Source organism: Plodia interpunctella, chromosome 18, assembly GCF_027563975.2.
Source record: "Plodia interpunctella isolate USDA-ARS_2022_Savannah chromosome 18, ilPloInte3.2, whole genome shotgun sequence".
Taxonomy (NCBI): Eukaryota; Metazoa; Arthropoda; class Insecta; order Lepidoptera; family Pyralidae; genus Plodia; species Plodia interpunctella.
In genome coordinates this window covers 8,388,333-8,408,754 of record NC_071311.1, presented here as the reverse complement: position 1 = coordinate 8,408,754, position 20,422 = coordinate 8,388,333, and the positions used below count along the sequence as shown (strand labels likewise).

The 20,422-nt window shown below is 35.1% G+C and overlaps 1 protein-coding gene across 6 annotated transcripts in view; it reads right to left on the bottom strand.

Annotated features, from left to right (window-relative positions):
- Positions 1–20,422, bottom strand: part of LOC128677636 (zwei Ig domain protein zig-8-like) — a 145,127-nt gene that overhangs the window by 100,172 nt on the left and 24,533 nt on the right. For 4 of the 6 annotated variants that reach the window (XM_053758621.2, XM_053758612.1, XM_053758618.1 and 1 more), the window contains exon 2: positions 10,975–10,999. The exons of the other annotated variants lie outside the window; for them this stretch is intronic. The gene's annotated coding sequence lies outside the window, so the exon portion shown is untranslated. The remainder of the gene's footprint in view (positions 1–10,974; positions 11,000–20,422) is intronic. 6 annotated transcript variants of the gene reach the window in all.

Genomic DNA, 20,422 nt, shown 5'->3' with positions numbered 1-20,422 from the left:
AAACTTGAGTAATATCTGAGACGCAACTTGGTTTCATTTATAACCTCAAAACGAGTGAATAAAAACAAAAGAATGAGTGCGTAATGCAATAAATAACATAAGCATTTTATTATTGAAATATAGAATATATTAAAAGTGTAAAAAAAATTGATGACACGAAAAGTGATTTATGGTCACAATAAATAGATACATAACATTTATATATTTCACTGTTTTCTACACAGCTTCGTGCGCATGAAAATGTATCGGATGCGTTCATCATACGAATGTCAAACTCATAGGTCCCACGGGGTAGACATTCGATAAAAACGTGGCGTCTGTTTGAACTCTGAGCATTAAATAAACTACAGTAAAAGTGTAACATACAGACAGATTTTCCCATTCTTTATATAAAAATGGAAGTATTAAGTATACTTTCATAAGGAGGTATGGATTCTTCGGATTGACACATTGCGCCGCTGCGTCGATTTCAATCCTGACATGTAATATTATAGGCAATCTGCTCTTCATTCAATTAACAAACTTATGTATTGGAATGTTCGGTTACATTTGCAATGACATATCGAATTTTAGGTACCTATACTTCGCTCATAATTGGAGCTGCGTTTCCCTGCTCGTTACTCTTCGCGACACTCTGACTTTCTTTTTTATTTCGACTTGGTTTATTACCGAGTGAGATCACGAAAATGTAACATTATCGTACAGAATATTACATACCGGGATTCTAATAAACTTCCATATTGTATGTGCTACAAATGTAGATTTTGTTTACTGTTACTTAAAAGGTCACTAACTTTCGCCCACTTATGTGATATCCATTGTAATATACAAACTCATTAATAACAATATAGATATTTTCAGTAGTGGTGTTGTTTACTCTGAATATTTCCAACGAAAACAAATTATAATTATTAGATAAGTTGCCTGAAACACAGGTGATTTATCATCCTAGCTCATTTTGTGTAGGTCTCCCGCCAAGACCCGCTCCCGGATATACCAATGAAATGATATGCCCATGAGCAGGTCTCGGCGGGAGTGTGAACTATTGCAGAATAATGGATAGAAATACTGGTCTATAGAATGAAATTTGGATGAACTGAGAATGGGCTATTGCAAACAGTTCGGTCACCTGCCATAATCATGATATCTGACTGTTCAGTGGCAGGTGGTTATTATTATTATTCTTTATTTTTTGCTTCTTTTTCTCAGCATGAGCTGGTATTATCATATCATTTACGGGCGTAAACCAAGTAAATGATAAGTTTTTATCTATTTTATGATCCTGATAGGTCAGTCTGTCCGTTTTCGTCCATTTGGAAAAACTTTCGGACAATACGACATGTATTTAAGATGGCGGCTTTTTGCATAGGTATGTAAGTAGAGGGTCTCAGATCAAGAAGTTGGAGGCTATGGTGTAAATACTTAGGAATGATTCCAGTAGTTGACAGCACAATGGGAACGACATAAACTTTATTCTGTTTCCAGATTCCGGTGACTTCATCCTGCAGGTCAGTATATTTATGATTTTTTTCGGATATTGTTTTCTTATTATTATTATTATACTTTTATAAATGTTTTCTCCTTTTTTTAAATAAAAAAAAAAGGGTATACACCTATATACGCGGGCCGAATCCAAGCGTAAGAGGGAAAAGTTTTATATGCTGAAGGTAGACGTGAGGGTAGACGAAGTTAGGAATTTACATGTGATTCGGCATGTATTTAGTATTACCGCCTTCTGGATCAAGGAGAGTGTATAATCTGGTATTATTATTAAAAGTACTAGTTTTTGTCGGGGGGGCCTCAGCCTCGGGAGCAGTTATTTTTCCGGGATTAATGGTAACCGACGTCTTTCTTTGTTCTTCAAACTACATGACGTATGCAAAACAAAAAAGATTAGTTGAGTACTAAATACTACATATAGTTGAGTATACATATAAAGCGTGAAAATCGCAAAGTTGCATATCTGGGACATGTCTTGCGTCACGACCGATATCAGCTGCTTCAAAGTATTATCATGAGTAAAATATTAGGCTAAAGTCGTGCTGGTAGACGTAAGAAATCATGGCTGAGAAACATAACGGAGTGGACTGGAATCAACAGAGTGGAACGCCAATTTCGCCTGGTGATGACAGGGAGAAGTTTGCGGAACTGACGGCCAACCTCCAGTAATGGAGAGGCACAAGCACGTGAAGAGGTAACAAGCCATCAAACTTACTTTTCCATTTATTATTAATTAGGATAGGATAGGATTTAGATGGTTACTATTTGCATAAAGCGAGAAAAGATCAAGGTGAAGCAATATTTGCACTAACATAAATGGACGACAATCAACAGCCTACACTTTTTACAGCAAAAATTAAGATTTAACCCTAAATTAAAATGATGAATATAAGGAACACAGATCTTATACAGGACTTATCTAATACTAACTCAGAAAATGCGATGGCGGGTCATATATGCGGCACAACATATCAATACTTCAACATTATTATCGTCATTTTTAGGAAAGCTGCATTTGTAAATTTATTGACTGTTTCAGTGCAACGTATTGTCTATTTTGTCTTGGTTGTCTGTAAGTATGAACAGTTCTTCGCTGTCCTAATCTAGTTAAGTGTAAGCAAGAAATCCTTAAAGATATTTATGTTATGGGATTACTGACAAACAAACGTCTGGCAAGTGAATTAGGTCCCTAGTTCAGAACTCTTTCATTACTATTGAGTGGGTTATTGCTAAAACTGGTGTGAGATTTTATTCAAGTCGCCTAAAGGCATCTGATATTACTTTTTACGACTACCCACCGCCAAAAGAACTGAAAAACAAAAATGTTTCTTATCGCTTTCTGGGCTGTGACATCGTGAAACCTCTGGGTAAGCATAGAAATACAGTTAACCCTACACACTCATTTTACTAAACAAGCTATCTACTAATTGTACTATGCTATATGTATGATATTTATCTATTACAAGACGTAAAAGTGCTGGCTTTTCTGCCAGTACTGGCGTTTCGGCTGGCAGTAGTTATACAAGTCATGTCAGATGCTTTTAGGCAATTCGAAACCATTCACCAGTGTTAGCAATGACATACTCGATAAGAAAGACTAACTATATAAATAAAACGTATAAAAAATAGATCTTTTGCCAACATTTTGCACCCACAGAGCAATCACGTTCAAAGAAAATCCCAAAGCAAACAGTAGATGTAAAATCGAAGAATATTCACCTTTATTTTTATGTTTGTTTAAGCCTTTATGTATGATATTTATCTATTACAAGGCGTAAAAGTGCTGGCTTTTCTGACAGTACTGGCGTTTCGGCTGGCAGTAGTTATACAGATCATGTCAGATGCTTTTAGGCAATACGAAACCATTCACCAGTGTTAGCAATGACACACTCGATAAGAAAGACTAACTATATAAATAAAACGTATAAAAAATAGATTTTTTGCCAACATTTTGCACCCACAGAGCAATCACGTTCAAAGAAAATCCCAAAGCAAACAGTAGATGTAAAATCGAAGAATATTCACCTTTATTTTTATGTTTGTTTAAGCCTTTATGTCATAACTAGTTGTTTATCAAAGACTTGGAATGAGTAAGGAAAATACGTATTGTAATGAATTCTTGATCCTTTTGTGGCTCTTTCGGTAACACTCAAGCATGTAAACACACAATTCTTATAAATAACACATTATTGAATGCAAACATGACAATTGAAAATGTTTTGAAGTTAATAACTGTGGTCTCTATTTAACTGAAAAATAAATAACATTTAAATAAGTAGTAAGTTTTAAAGTAGTAGTAATATTAATTTAAATAATAAATTAATTGATAATAAATTAATTTTAAAAATTCCAACATTGAATAATGGCTAAAAACACTCTTAAATATTCTACCTTTCAACAAAACAAAAACGGGTTGCACCTCGGAAGAGATAATCATTTGCTCGGATCATGGATTGAGTAAGTACTTCGTACAAGTAGGTACCTACTAATTCTTATTGGACTTGACAGGGATGAGAGATATCTCTCTCATACAGTCTACAAATACGTCAAATGATGACACTCTTTGAGTCCGGGTTTAAAAATGTAAGTTGCAAAGACGCAAAATTGAATACCATAGCGGCTATCAGGCGAAATTCATAGGTACACTACTGTCCACAGGTACAGTGTGGATTACACCACCATTGACCTACCAATTCACTGGAAATTAACTTCTATTGCCATGGCATAGAGGTGTTTGCAGCGTGACCTGGTATGTTGTCAACTGCGGGCCTACCATCAACTATTACAAAACGATTCAATTGTAGGGCAGTTCAGTTTAGGAACCAAAAATGAATCGCGTTATTTGGCACCACCAACTTATCTTAACAAAGTCGCATTTGAATCGTAAGGAGTGAATGAAATCAATTAAAAAAATAAAAATTGTCTCTGAATCGTAAACCCCAGTGACAGTAGCCAAATGTAAGAAAGAGATAACGCTATACGATGTCGATATATTTTATCTCGTTGCAAGAGTTGCGTTCCGATATCAAATTCTTACCATTTTGGGCAAACAATACGCACTTTTTTGTTACTTAAAATTAAAATGTATATTATTATCTTGCTGTTACATGACTATAGTAAATACAAAACACAAACAAATATTTCAATTAAAATAAATGCAATATTATGCAGACAGAAAAATTTGTCGGTCATAACATGTAAACACAAAGTTCGGAACATAGAAACCGTACCACGAAAGAGTTTCCGTGGCAAAATTAGGAACTATCAATAACAAATAGACCACATCGTTGGTTTCAGCGACAGTAGCGCCACGTCTGTGGGACTTCTATCGTGGAAACCTATGTGAAATAGTAACTTTTATTGAATCGCCAATTTTGACAGCTAAGCGATCCAGTTTACGTTCTCAATGCACATCATGGTACGGAATTATATGCAAAATGAGTGAATGACATCGAATTGGCGTATTGTTTTGGTCACTACCTATAATGGATCGTTATATCATCTTGATGGTACGAATTTGCGATGCAGGTCAGTTTAGGTCGTAAAGTGGATCGCGTTAAAATATGATGGTAAGCCCCCTGTAAGGGATAAAGGAATCCACACTTTTTGCTATGGATGCGGAAAAACCCCCATCGCACTAGGTTATGGCATTCCAATGAAGAACGGATAAAAAATGGTCAAGCGTGTGTTGCATTAGGTATGGGGCTATATTTATTTTTGATGGATTTTTTCCGCGGGTATCGAGAAAACTCAATGCTGATCTAATATTTTTTTCAAATCAAATATTCTTTATTTCTCCAATATTTAGAGAGTACAAGAAACACGTAAGGAAATTATTATTATTAGACATTCAATTATAAGTATGATAATATTTTGCATTAGGGTTTCTGGCATAAGCTATGTAGAACAAACGTAAATATCTACACACTAATTACCTCACCTGACTATATAGCGTTAAGACCACAATTTGTAAATTATTTTTTATAATTTTGCACCGTAGTTTTTAAATAAATAAAATTAAGTAAAATAGCATTTCTTTTTGTTGCATATTTACACTGTTTTCGGATAAGTCTGTCTTTTTCTGTAAAATTGTAAATTAACCGACTAAAATGGTAATTTTGTAAGATTGCGATGACTTTTATTGTGTTTACAGCGTAAAAAGACCGACGACACAATTATTTGATGTGATTATATATACTTAATTTTCAACTTGATAGATCTTCGCATTTTTGGGAAATAGGTCTTGACCGACAGACGGACAGACGAATAACAAAGTGATCAATTATAGGTTACGTTTTTACATTTTGAAGTACGGAATTCTAAATACGCAATTGACATGAAGTTTGTTTGCAAGGGCGTACGGTTGTCTGATCCCAACTTATCTTTTACGAGGACGATTATACCCTTAATGACTGCATATGACAGAGAGCGGAATTTGCGCTAACTTCCACGGAATCCCGCCATCTTGGATTCTGTTGACAACTTATTATAATGGAGTTGGAATTTTTATTATTACTTCTTTGAAATGATCAACATTTTAATTCATTTCTCTACATATCTACGTACGTTCTACATATATACTTGGTCTATGTAAGAAGTAGGTAGGTACTTAACTAATGATTATAAAAAAGTAAGTTTTTTTTTCTGTCTAAATTTTTGTATTATTTATATCTTATTGTATATTTATTATATCTCTATTTATAGATAACATAAAGCCGCCGATATGTACAATATGACCCATCTGGTGTTGCACAGCGTCCATAGGCTGTGGTGACCACTTACCATCAGATGGGCTGCCTGATGAAAATTAATTTTATTTTATTTGAACGCAAATATTCTAATGTGTAATTTTTTGTAATGCCGACGACCGTGCGAAGTGGAGACGAAAAAGTAGGAAAGCGGACTCTGGACCCGACGCTCAATGGCTGGGGAAGAAACCGGGAAAACAATGGCTTAAATTTTATTACACTACGTCTAGTGCCTCTTTTTCTTCTTTGCGTATCGAAGGCAAGTCTGCAAACGCTCTATTGTAAGCTATATTTTCTAGCGAGAACCGAGCACTTTGATGGCTTCATCAAAAGCGCCCCTAAGTATAATAAAACTGAAAAGTATGTACCATCATTATATGAGTTTACGTCCAATATTTTCCGTGTGTCTCTCCAAAAACCCATCTTCAATTTGAGTCCCACAGTTTGGGAATAAACTGGCAGAAGCTGCAAACCCAAGCAATGCTGGCTTGATATCGTCAAGGATGATATGCGTGCCAATGGTCTCACAACTAGGGAAGCCGACGACCGAAGTGATGACGAAAAAATAGGAAAGCGGACTCTTGGATCCAACGCTCAATGGCTGAGGAAGAAACTGGGAAAGCACTCAGATGAGATAGAGAGTTTGGTAATAAACTGGGTAAATATTGGGCGTAAAGTCATCTATGTTTCAACTAGAGTACTGAACAATGTCATTTTTTGTTTTATGTAAGTTAATTGTGTTTCACATCTATCTATATATTATAATCAGCACTCGAATCACAATCATAACCTGTTTTGATATACCTTTTGACTATGTACATTATGTACTTTTATATATTATTAGAAAAAAAAAACATTGTAAGAAACAATAATGGTAAGCCGATCTGGCATGATAGGGACCAACACTGTTCAAATGAGTTTCTTTCGGCATTTCTTCTCAGCAGTGGTCGTTCCGAAATGCCAGTAGTTTGTAGCTTGTGAGAAATAACTATAAACATAAAAATTGACGAGAAAAAGTGCCTGTGAAGGTCTAATTTCTGAATAAATGATTTGAATTTGAATTTAGTTACTTTTCAGCGGTTTCTGAATTTTAGTCTCCGTAAGGTCAATTTATCCAGTTGGATCTTTGTGGTACAGTGATAGGAGCGAGTTTGCGATGAATTATCGGTTGAGTGTTTTGATGACGAGTGTACACAGCCATCCAATCCACCCACTTTAATAAGTCACCTATTTGGTCAAAGCGAGTTATTTAGCAAAAAATTGTTATCAACTTAATGTTAGACAAAACTAAATGTTATGTTGTGAATTTGTGGAAGACCGTATGAAAATAACAAACACGTTACTAACGTCCAGATTCCGTCCACGAGGCGTTCAATAAAAAATAACGTGTGGACCACAGATATATTAACATGTGGTATGGACACATTAACGGCTGTGTTTCACATTTCATGGAAGACCCCCAACACTTACACTTGCCTTAATTTTATGAACATCTTTCGTTATATCTTTTAAATGATTAACTTGTGAGTTCTCGACAAATCCTGTATGTTCTACATTTCGTAATAAAAGGATAATTCAAGGCTTGTTATTAATACATTCTTAATTATGGTGTGCGGCGTGTTGTTTGGAAACGTGATGTGCAAACAAATTTTCTTTAAATTACTACATTATTATTGTATGTATAGGTTAATTGATGTCATGAAGCAGTTGATCATTGTTGGTGTAAATTATTTATCAGGAAATTCCGTACCTATATTCTTTTCATTTTTACTACCTTTTTGCCCGTGGATTCGTCTGCGTGATTTGCACACGGGAACAGTTATTTTTCTTAGGTAAAAGCTACCCTATGTCCTTCTCCACACTTCAAACTACAAGCAAAATTTCAACAAGATTGGTTGAGTAGATTTTTTTTTCTTTATTGATCACACACATGCACACTGCGTGACACAACCCTTAAAGGGGTTGTGTCACGCAGTGACTATGTCAACCCCGTAAGTTTGTTGAGTAGATAGAGAGTGAAGAGGTAACAAACAAACTTACTTTCGCGCAAATAGTATTAGTTTTACCTATTATATAGTGTGATTTGTAATGAAGGGTAAGGGCCTAATTTATTATATTTATAACGCCAAAGAGGAATAATAAAATACCAAAAGTGAGATAATAAAATATGAAAAGTGTTCACTTTTCTTTTTTACATATCTAGTAGTTTTGATTATTTTGACTTTCTCTTTAAATCCTATTTGTATAAAATTATAATTTTTCAAATCTTGTCCGTGCACACTCAGGACGCCAGCTGAAAATCGGCTGCTACTCCCAGTGGGTAGCGCGTAGCTGAGCTGTAGCCTGTTTGTGCACTGCGCCACACAAATACATGTCAGTTTTGTGATATATTTAGTGTAGTTAGTTTTTATTATTAATATGTTAATTGTGTGTTAAAGCAGAACAAATAAATAATTATCTATCTATATATCTATTAACTATCTCAATACCAAACTTTATAAAAATTTACAGTTACTGTTGTGAGTTTGGTACTTTTGCGCGCAAGACACATGTGCAAAAGACACTTTGGCGCGAACTGAACTTGCGCGTGAACAACTTGCGCGAAAGACTAAAAGGTTAAGGAATTAAGGCGTTGCGTTGTGTTGCGTTGCGTTGTGCGTTGGGTCTTACGCGCATGGGTCTTGCGCGCATGAGTCTTTGCGCGCAAGTGTCTTTGCGCGCAAGTGTCTTTGCGCGCAAATATCTTTGGCGCATGAGTCTTTCGCGCAATTTTTTTAGCGCAAGTGTCCTGATACGAGATGTTGTAGCGTGAAGAAATAACAAACATACTAACAAACGGTCGCCTTTATAACATTAGTGGTATTTTTGCCTTCTTTTAATCCAAAAATTCCTTCCGGAGTGGAGCCTGGAGCTCAGCCACTATTACATTAAAGAAAATCACATTTTGAAGTCGAATGTGAACAAACAGAAACGCAGATGGAATCCCACCTCTAATAAATCTTGTAACACAACGCGTGTGGCAAGTTTTCTCCCTTTTGCTCTCCTTACAAATAACAAAAATTCTGCAATCGAGCAAGGTCTAACATTCTACTTGGGACGAAAATACATAAATACATAAATTTTTGTATGTTTGCAACGCGATAACTTTCGTTGGTCCAATTTTGATGAAATTTAAAAAGTATGTAGGATATGGCATCAAAATCAGTTCAGTCGTTTTTGAAATATTAACAATTTTGTAAAAAATTATTGTGTGTGTGTGTTCGCTAGGTCTGAGTTCGCGGCGAACAACTAGTAAATAACTAATAGCTATGAAAAGAGAATAAACATATTTTTTTAAATTTATTACTTAATATGTGCGTTAAATTGTTTGCTTTCAAATACCTCCATGGTTGACTTGTTCGCACGTAATAGTGAACATCTTAAAGGGAACTTTACTAATGTTACTTAATACGGAAATCCAACATGAAACATTTTAAAATGTATAAACAATACAAAATACATTCTGTAAGCGTACTAATTTCAGAAGATAACTTTTGAGAAGAGATAAATATATCTATACATAAAACCGGAGTAGGTAAAAAGAATAATAACAAAACGTGACAAAAGAAGTAAAGAAAGAGTTAAATTCGACAAATTAGCGCCCGTTGACTATCATTAAATCGTGCCAAGTTGAAGACCAATCCATAGAAATAGAATAAATTGTTAACTCAATAAATTTACCGCTTATTTGCATTAAAAAGGGCACTGACCGGAAAGGAAATAAAAATTTAGAATAAAATTAAGGTCTGCAAACTCAATTTGGCGAAAATAGCTTATCGAGAACCACAATAAGGCCGAATGAAATGGAATTAAATAGAGGCCAATAGAGTGTTACCTAATAGGGTGGTAATATATCTTTTTCGGCTGTCTTCGATGAATGTCTGTTTGTGTCGAATTTAAAGGTTGCACGGCTGATGTGTATTGCGTAACAGTACACGTTTACACGGACCCATTTATATATAAACTAACTAGATATCGCCCGGGGCTTCGCTCCCGTGGGAACTTTGAGATAAAATATAGCTTATAGCAATCTTGAATCATGTACCTTTCTAATTGTGAAAGAACTTTTGAAATCGGTTCACTAGTTTCGAAGATTACCCGCCTCAAACATGCAAACTCACAAAGTCACAAACGCTTTATAATAATAGTATAGATTGTAAAGATTTTTATGTAATAAATATATCATATCATACCACTTTTATTTTATGGAATTCCAATTGCTGCTTATTATTATAAATATTACTGACATTACTGTTATCGAGAATGACACTTTTGCTGGAAAAAATCTATGTAGACATACTCCCTTTCATATTTACTATTACTGACAATAATGTTTGCTGTGTCCTTGCAGGGCGTCATTTGTACTTATAAATATATTTATGTAACAACTACGAACTTGTGGATTGCAATAAATCTGAGCCTGACTACCAACCACCTACTGACTGAATATCTGTTTTCGAAAAGAAATGTAAAATGAAAATTAAAAATTACGAATTTTTATGACTGTCGTAAAAAGTGTTCCATTCGGTTAAGATGCTTATTGATACAGTTGTTATATACATGGAATTAGTAGGTACTCCTTAGTACCTACCAATACCATGCATACGAAAATGACCTTAAGGACAATATAGGTAATGCTCGCTATACGTAATAATATACGTAGGATTTTCAAAGAATGACGACTTACCATATTGACGGAATTTCTATTAGATCTGTAACAATAAAACATAACTTTAGATATTTTTCTTATTAGATTATAAATAAATGGGTATAGAGACAAATTATACAGATTGAGTTGGGTAAGTTCGAGACTTGTGTTATAGATACGATACTATATTTTATAACCTATACATATATAGATAAACATTAAAGACCCAGGTCAATGTGAAAAAGTTATTTTCCATCTTGAGCTAACCGGGGATCGAACCCGGGACCTCCAGTGTAGCAGTCCGGCGTGATGACCACTAGGACAAGGTCGAGGTATAGGATACGTAATACTGAACATTACATTTGTACAGAAGCAAGCGTGTGGATCTATTTAATTGTGAAATAGTCTAAAAATATTTGTTCTCGGATGAGGGTAGCATCTGATTAATTGATTGTCAATCAATCAGTGTCGGCAACTTGAAACTGTAATTAAAAGAGGGAACCGGACAAGTGAGCGTGAGGACGAAAAAAAAAATGTTTTTAGTATATTTGTATAGTGTATGCATCATTTAAAAAAAGGAAGAACGTGTGGACGCAATGACGTGTTAAATAAATAATTAAATATGACAAATCACACAGATTGAGCTAGCCCCAATGTAAGTTCTAGACTTGTGTTATGGGATACTAACTCAACGATACTATATTTTATAACAAATACATATATAGATAAACATCCAAGGCCCGGGTCAATCAGAAAAAGATCATTTTCCATCATGACCCGACCTGGGATCGAACCCGGGACCTCTCGGTTCAGAGGCAAGCACTTTACCACTGCGCCGTTCATGATCTCTTTGTTGTCGTATTTATTGCGTGGAATGAAACGCGCAACAACTTGCTTGGCACTATTAATGATATGGTTTGCCATTGCTTCCTCCATTTCACACACAAGTTTGTAATCAACCAGTGTGCAGGTTACCTCACGATGTTTTCCTTCACAGGAATTAGGAGGTGGTCCATGAAAACTACATACATGAGTCGGATTGATATACAAACTTATGTGGCATGAGTAGAATTCGAACCTAGAACCTACAAGCAGGCGTCTTAAACATTACAGGGTGGTTCGAAGAGCGATTCGGTCGCGCTGTCATTACAATTTTTCAAATTTTAACAAAGACAAGAATGAGTTTTACTATATGACTGTACATTAATTACTCTGTACTGTAGTAATGTATCAATTTTATGAATGATTGATTTTGGAAATGATTCCTTCCTCAAGAAATTTGACGCTCCTGCGAACCACCCCACACCACTACCGTTTTTACATTTTAAATAAACAATTCCAACGTTAGACTATACTGACGGTTGAAGACTGATTATATGTCTACTAAAAAGAAATGAAAAAACGTGTCTATTTATTAAACATAATGAAGGCGAATCAAAGCTGGAAATCATCAATTATTGTCATCAACAAACAAACACGAAACACCGCAAAATATAGACGAAATCTTTGTTTCTTAACCACGCAGCTTCAGGCTCGCTACAGTTATTTATTTAAATTTTATTCATGAGTTTACTTTGATCAATGGATGCTTTATAAAATATTCAAATGCCAGAAATTTCTTTGAATGTTGCGACCTAAACGCGATTACGTACTTCTCGTGATATGCCCAAAAAATTTGTCATTTTCTAGAGAAACGGCAGCAACTCATATTAATGAATGATTTGTAAATTATGCAATAAAGAGTTTATTTATTTATCTATCCATCTAAACATGTGAAATTGTGATGGTTTGTTTGTCCCTTCATGTCAAGGATCGATGTAATTTTTGGCGTTGAGATAGTTGCGCTGAGGAATGAAATAAACTACTTTTTGCCGCAAGCGGAGCCATGTACGACGCCTAGTTGCTTATAAACTTTGTATAGGTCATTATTTTTTAATTTAACATTTAAAAAAAACATGTTGTTCATCCATATTATTATTATAAAGAGGTAAGCGTTTGTGAGTTTGTATGTTTGAGGCGGGTAATCTCCGAAACTTGTGAACCGATTTCAAAAATTATTTCACCATTAGATAGGTAACATTATCCAAGATTGCTATAAGCTATATTTTATCACAAAATTCAAACGGGAGCGAAGCCTCGGGTGACGTCGACTTACTAATATTTTTGTATTGCCCATCCAAAATTGATGCTTGAATTCTAATAAAATTTACACAGTATTTAAGTATCTATTTAATATTTTTACAAGCTAATTTAACTTGCAATATATGATTATATTGCTAGTTAAATTGTATGTCCCTCCCTATGTCACTGTGGTGGAGACTAGCAACTCAATTTTGAAGCAGATATCTTCATCCTGTTGAGCTAAAATTTTGTACACACATTTAATTTGGATGACAATGCATTATTATGATAAGCATGACCTAATGGTACACTCGCGAACGGCTCTAGAAGTGGGAACTCCACAATGGTTTACTGCACAGCTGCACAAACAGTGTTTTTGTCACAGACTACAATAAAAGTTTGTGTCAAAAATGACATTTTTGTAATAATAATATTACGTTAAGTGTATTGGACATTTCGAAAATATTCACCATTAAAAGAAAGCTACACACACTTTCCTCCAATAAGAGCAATGCACGTCACAATATTTAATGTATCAAAAAAAGCTGCTAAAGAAACACACACATCAATTTACGGTCCAAATCGCGCTAACAAAGGTGAAGACAAATGATATAAATCAAGAAGACATTTCCCAGAACGGAATGTGTCGAAGCGTCAATTAATTGAGTGTTTCAGATCAATAATATTTAGATTGCTCTTACACAGACAATGATTTATTGGCTTTGATGTTCGATTACCACCATAATAATAATAATAATAAAGGGCAGCTTGTGGCGAGCTGTTGGGGAGTAGCGACCCCACGGACCTGAGTGCTCCCAGGGGAGGCCCCTGTTCCTCACCTCCGCCTTCCTTCCCCAAGGTCGGAGTGGAAACCGAGAGGTAACAGGACCCCTACCTCTGGCTTGCCTTCATCGGCCGGCCAGAGTGGAGTCGCGAGAGCTATATGCTCGAAGGGTGGAAGTGTAAAATGTCATAACGCCGGGGGCGTCTGACTGGATCACCACGATTTCGCGCCCCGCAGACTCACCTCTCTACACCCTTAGCCGCTCACGTCAATGTTGCCCCTTTGGCGCCAATCGCGGCGACTGATTTGAGGGGCCCATCCAGTGAGCGGCGAGTCACCACCTGCCACTGAATAGTCAGTTATCATGACTATGGCAGGTGACCGAACTCTTTGCAATAGCCCATTCTCAGTCCATCCAAATTTCATTCTATAGACCAGTACTTCTATCCATTATTCTGCAATAGTTCACACTCCCGCCGAGACCTGCTCATGGGCATATCATTTTATTGGTATATCCGGGAGCGGGTCTTGGCGGGAGACCTACACAACATCAAAATTCTCCAAAGGGCCTCTACGTGTTGGATCCATATCCCCACGCAAGCCTCTCAAAGGACCGGACTTAGTACCGTGAATCCCAAAAGGAGATACAAATAATAATAATAACCACCTGCCACTGAATAGTCAGTTATCATGATTATGGCCGGTGACCGAACTCTTTGTAATAGCCCATTCTCAGTTCATCCAAATTTCATTCTATAGACCAGTACTTCTGTCCATTATTCTGCAATAGTTCACACTCCCGCCGAGACCTGCTCATGGGCATATCATTTTACTGGTATATCCGCGAGCGGGTTTTGGCGGGAGACCTACACAACATCAAAACTCTCCAAAGGGCCTCTACGTGTTGGATCTTTGGAAAAAATTTATGCGGTGGTTCTTAGAAATGTTTGATAAAAATCGGTTCAGCCGTTCAAAAGGTGTTTTTTTTTTTTAATTTTTCTAACAAACAAACTCGTCTTACAATAACTCCTACTTGAGATTTCAGAAAGAGAAATTTATGTTCTTACATACAGTACCAATTATTCTTTATCTCATATTATGGGGTAGCCAATAGCCAAAGAGGAGAGTATCGAAACTCAAAGTCTCCAATACCAATTATTAAACTCTTACCGTTATCTGCACATGAATCTTAACTTCTTAACTGATAATATAAATGCGAAAATAAGTTTGTTTGTTGCCGCTTCACGCTCTACTTACTCAACTATCTTCTTGAAATGTATGTAGTTTTTTTTTGTCCCCATAGAGTTACTTCACTCCCCAGGGTATTGCACATGAAAATACTTAAAAACTAGTTTACAATATTAGAAAAAAATGGAACAATGTTGCAATAAAGTCCTAATGGGCAATTACATTTTTAACCTTCTGTTTGATACAGGTTTAATTTTTGTATTGAAACTTAATGGTAATTGATAGTTGGGTGAATTTCACGAATGTTTGAACGCGGCGTGTAGCGTTTCATTAGTGTCGCAATTTTTTTAAAAAAACAGAATCTTTTTAATAAAATTAAACATTCATAAAATTAACATTGTACCAGTACTTTACTTATTTATAAAATAGGATAATGAAATTGATCACTGTGTATGGTACAATTTAATAAACCACACGACGGAGTTCAATACGCTTGTGAAATTCAACCAGTTGGTTATAATTTAACTTATACATGTTACATTGTATATAAATATTGTAACCATATGTATTGTTACATACATAGGGTACCTTTCATCCCGGAAAAATCCCGTGGAAAATTTACACGGGCGAAGCCCCGGTGTAAAGCTTTTTTGTGAATAATTGAACGTCAAATCATATTTAAAACACTTCTGCACTTTGTCTTTCTTAACAACACAAAGAAACAGGATAATCAAAAATGATTTGAGTAGGTAGATACAAAATATTTTGAAACCAGAAGTCTCTCTCTCTTTCTCATCTCCACGTTGCAGGTTGCGTCCGAGGCTGTGACGCCACGATAAATATATCGATAAATATATATTAAATAACCTAAACAATTTAAAGATTCGGTTGCGATTTTACAACCGACCGACTGGTTGACGTCAACCTTCATCTTCGATTTTTTTATAGCTCCAAGACTTCTGTACATGTGTTTGTAGTACATAAATATGTACTAAGAATTTTCCATGAAATTATATTTATTTGTGGATCTTCTGCCGTGTCATCTCAACCGACAGTCCTTATTTATAGAAGGAACTGTAAAGCTATACTGACGTCTTGTCATAACTCGGCGAAAACAGAAGAAAAACGGAAGAAAACTTTCATATTAAATTGTTGATGAAAAATCTTTTCGTCAGTTTCAATTACGTTTTAGTTGTCCCATGGAATTAGTAGGCACTACGGAGTGCCAACTAATGGGTTGTCCATTGAATTATTTGTGAAACTAGCGGCTAGTCCCGGTTTCGCTCGAGTAAAACTATAATTATAACTAAAACTTCCTCTTGAATCAGTCTGTCTATTTATTAATAATCCGCATCAAAATCCGTTGCGCAGTTTAAAGAGCATACATGGGTACAGATACAGTCAGCGGGAAGCGACTTTGTTTTATACTTATTAATTATTGATGAATATTATATCATTCACTCGATGATTGAATAACGTTTTCTTTTAATAGCATTTCTGTATAAATATCTTTAAATGAGACCTCATTATCATTGTGTCATTATAAAATAGCAATTTGTTGCTATAAAAAACAGTAATTCCATTAGAATTTACGATTGCTGATCTAAATAAAGATAATTTATTTTAAAAAATTCAAAATAAAGGAAAATACGAATTTAAGGAAAATTTTCATGGACTGTACGGTACAGTTAACACAAATTAAGTTATACTTACTCTTAATAAAATTTATACTTAGATTGGGTTAATCTTGGATCGAGGAAAATATGAAAAACAATAAACGACTTTATATTATAAGGGTAGGTTCTGTACGGTATTTTTATTGGTACTGATTGCAAATAAAAGTAGAAGAATTGTTATACAAATTTCACCTTTTTTGCTATATGTATAGTGTCATATATCATTTATCTATGTATAGCGTGAAGATTAACTTGCAATGTAACTATGAATGTATGACGCTATGTATATTCCTATGTCAGGGGTGGAATTTTGCAACTCAAGTTTGAAGCAGATATCTTTAACCGACTGAGCTGAAATTTTGTACACACGTTAAGTTTGGTCTAAATTAAAATCTGGTTTCATCGCGATATTGTTAAGAACTCGAGATATTGTCAATAATAAGTTATGAGAGGACGCATGAAATAAACGTGGGCGAAGTCTCGGATAAAAGCTAATATAATATGTAAAACATATTTCAATTATTTTAATACTGAATCGGTTCATCAATCTATTCAGAGTAAAAGATTTGTTTTAGATCAACTGACAGACAATACAATTTAAGATCCTACCATACTGTGAGGGTTCTTTATTTTATAGTTGCGGGACCCTAAAACAGTAGATTTTTATCGTAAAAATTTATATAACAGTGATGCTAAGTAATAATTCAGTCGTGCGAAAATACCGACAGAATGATTTTGCTTAACAACTGTTAATGGACAAATAATCTCCAAGCTTGATTCGAAGATCCTTTTTTAATGCTTGACAGACATTTTATTTGTGTAAGTCCTACTTGGTAAGATGAGACATTTGTCTAAAAATAAATGTTTACTCACGCCATAAATCGCTTTCACCCACACACTAACACCACATTTTTATTATGTCTTAGACTATGTAATAAAAATTATTCGTATATTTACTCGTATTTTAATATATCAACCCGGCCCTTTGCCTAATCAATACTAATTAAATAGTCCTTTTTGGACAAATTAACTGATATATTTCAAGCACCTACCCTTAATAAACCGAGCGCCAAGATCGCATTCCACTCACGGTTTCCCGTTAAACAAAATGGCCGTCTCAAAAACGCCATGTTTTATTAAATTCTCCAATAGATGGAAATATTCCGGGCGTTTGCACCACTCCATTGGATTATAAAGCCGCGGTCTATTTGATTGAGACTTATTTTTCCCCTATTGTTGAGTTTTTAACTAATTTTAAATAATTTGAGTATTTTTTGAGATTATCGTCTTTTGATACGAACGGTAAGAAATGACGAATACAGATACAAATAGATGTGTAGGTGGAGCTATAAAAAATGGTAGATTTTGGGCAGTTATAATAATGATGATGAATTATTAGTCAGTCATCTTGAGATAATTTCCTAATATTTTTCTTTTTAGGTTTTCCGTGTGAACTACCTTCTCAAGTATTTCATTTACTTTCCTTCTAGTTTTTCTCAGCTTTGAGGTGAAGCTTGCTTTATTTTTCAGTTGGCTCATATTATAATCTTTAAGTTTTTTTATCAATTTATTTTAGACCTAATAAGCACATTTTCAAGTTTAATTAACTTGCGTCCTGTAACGGCTTCGCTCGGGTAACAATATAATAAATTACATACCTTAACCTTCCTCAAAAATCACACTATTTATTTAATTAAAACTACACGAAAATCTGTGAAATTATTTTTGAGTTTATCGTGACCATGTGTGGTCATTTGCCGCATTTTAGATTACTTTATAATATGTATAAGGATTTCTTAAAACTACTAGCTTTGAAAATACTATATCTACTTTTATTCTGTTGAATTAATTTATTTTTTAAGTAGTTTTCTTCGACGACCTCGATGGCGCAGTGTTAAAGTGGTTGCCTCTGAACCGAGAGGTCCCGGGTTCGAACCCCGGTCGTGACATGATGGAAAATAATCTTTTTCTGATTGGCCCGGTCTTGGATGTTTATCTATATATATATATTTAATACAAAAGATAGTATCGTTGAACTAGTAACCCATAACACAAGTCTCGAACTTACTTTGGGGCTAGCTCAATCTGTGGGATTCGTCCTAATATATTTATTTATTTCAAATCTCAATTCGCGGTAAGTAAGACCGAAGTTGAAGGTCAGTCTCTCAAAGTAAATGGTCCTTTAAATCGGTCCATATGCGACCTGCTTCTAGTAATGGCCACTCGATTATGACCTCTATCAGAAGGACCGTTAGTTCTATTGTCGGGAGCTGTTAAATATATTAATTTTGGGTTAGGATACGTGTGATGTTTCGGAAATTCGGCTAGATTGTGCGGTGTTTTAAAAAAAATACAGGTTTTCTCTCTGTCTCTGATCTAAGCGGGGGTTTCCCGTTGGCTTCCTTAGCTGTAAATCGTCAGATCTTACGGTCTGATTTCTTACTGTTACTTCTCCAAATCGCACGGTCTTTATTAAACAGCCATTAAATAAATAAATACAAGGATAAATTGCACACAATTTAAGTTAACTCCAAAGTAAAGTTATAGACTTGTAGTGTGGAATACTAACTCAAAAATAATAAATTCTATGACAAATACATATTTAAATAACCATCCAAGATCTATATTCATTTCTTTTGCTCATACAAGAAATATATGAGAAACTCTTGAATAGAAACGAGAAAACGCGCTAATATCTATAGTCCCTTTTACCATGCATATTAAACATGTCATTTTGTATGAGTTAGGCAGAAAATTGTATGGAATATTCTAACGCCATTTCGTGGTGCAGACAGCGGGACAGCGATTCTTGGACTCCGACGCTCAACGGCTGAGGATAGGACCGGGAAAACACTCAAATAAGAAAGAGTTGTTTTCAGACAGACAAACGGACGGACAGACAGACAACGGAGTGATACAGGTTTTTTTTACGGTAATCATAGAAATTCAGGGTTAACAACCTTTATTTTATATCTTCTATAATGAATAATACGCCAGTTTCATTATGAAGCTACACGAGCGAGAATTCTGATTGTCTTAGTCGTCACGTCTTGTTTTCATATAGTGCGTAAATATTAATCAAGACTGAATAAACTTCTCAACAATAACGATATTTTTTGTTCTTCATGATAATAGTGATAATATCAGTCTATTTTAGCCGTTTAAGGTTGTGACATTGGGGGCCATGGAGTTCCTCAGTCCATAATTACTTCTACAAAATCGAATCTAACTACCTAATAATTATTATAAATACTGATGATTAATGACGACCTCGGTGGCGAAGTGGTAAAGTGCTTCCCTCTGAACCGAGAGGTCCCGGGTTCGATCCCCGGTCGGGTCATGATGGAAAATGATCTTTTTCTGATTGGCCCGGGTCTTGGATGTTTATCTATATATGTATTTGTTATAAAAATATAGTATCGTTGAGTTAGTATCCCGTAACACAAGTCTCGAACTTACTTTGGGGCTAGCTCAATCTGTGTGATTTGTCCTAATATATTTATTATTATTTATTTATTATTTATAAATGTTTACGTGTTCCCGCTTTATCTACCCAACAAATAAAGGTGAGTTTTGCCATCACATTTGACTTTAATTTTATCGGTGAGCCGCGTTGACGTTTAGACACTATGGCGTATATTAAAATTTTCTGCACACGTTAAGTTAACCCTTAATTTTGCATTATGTGTTTTGAAGTTGGGACACGGTAGTTTTTACC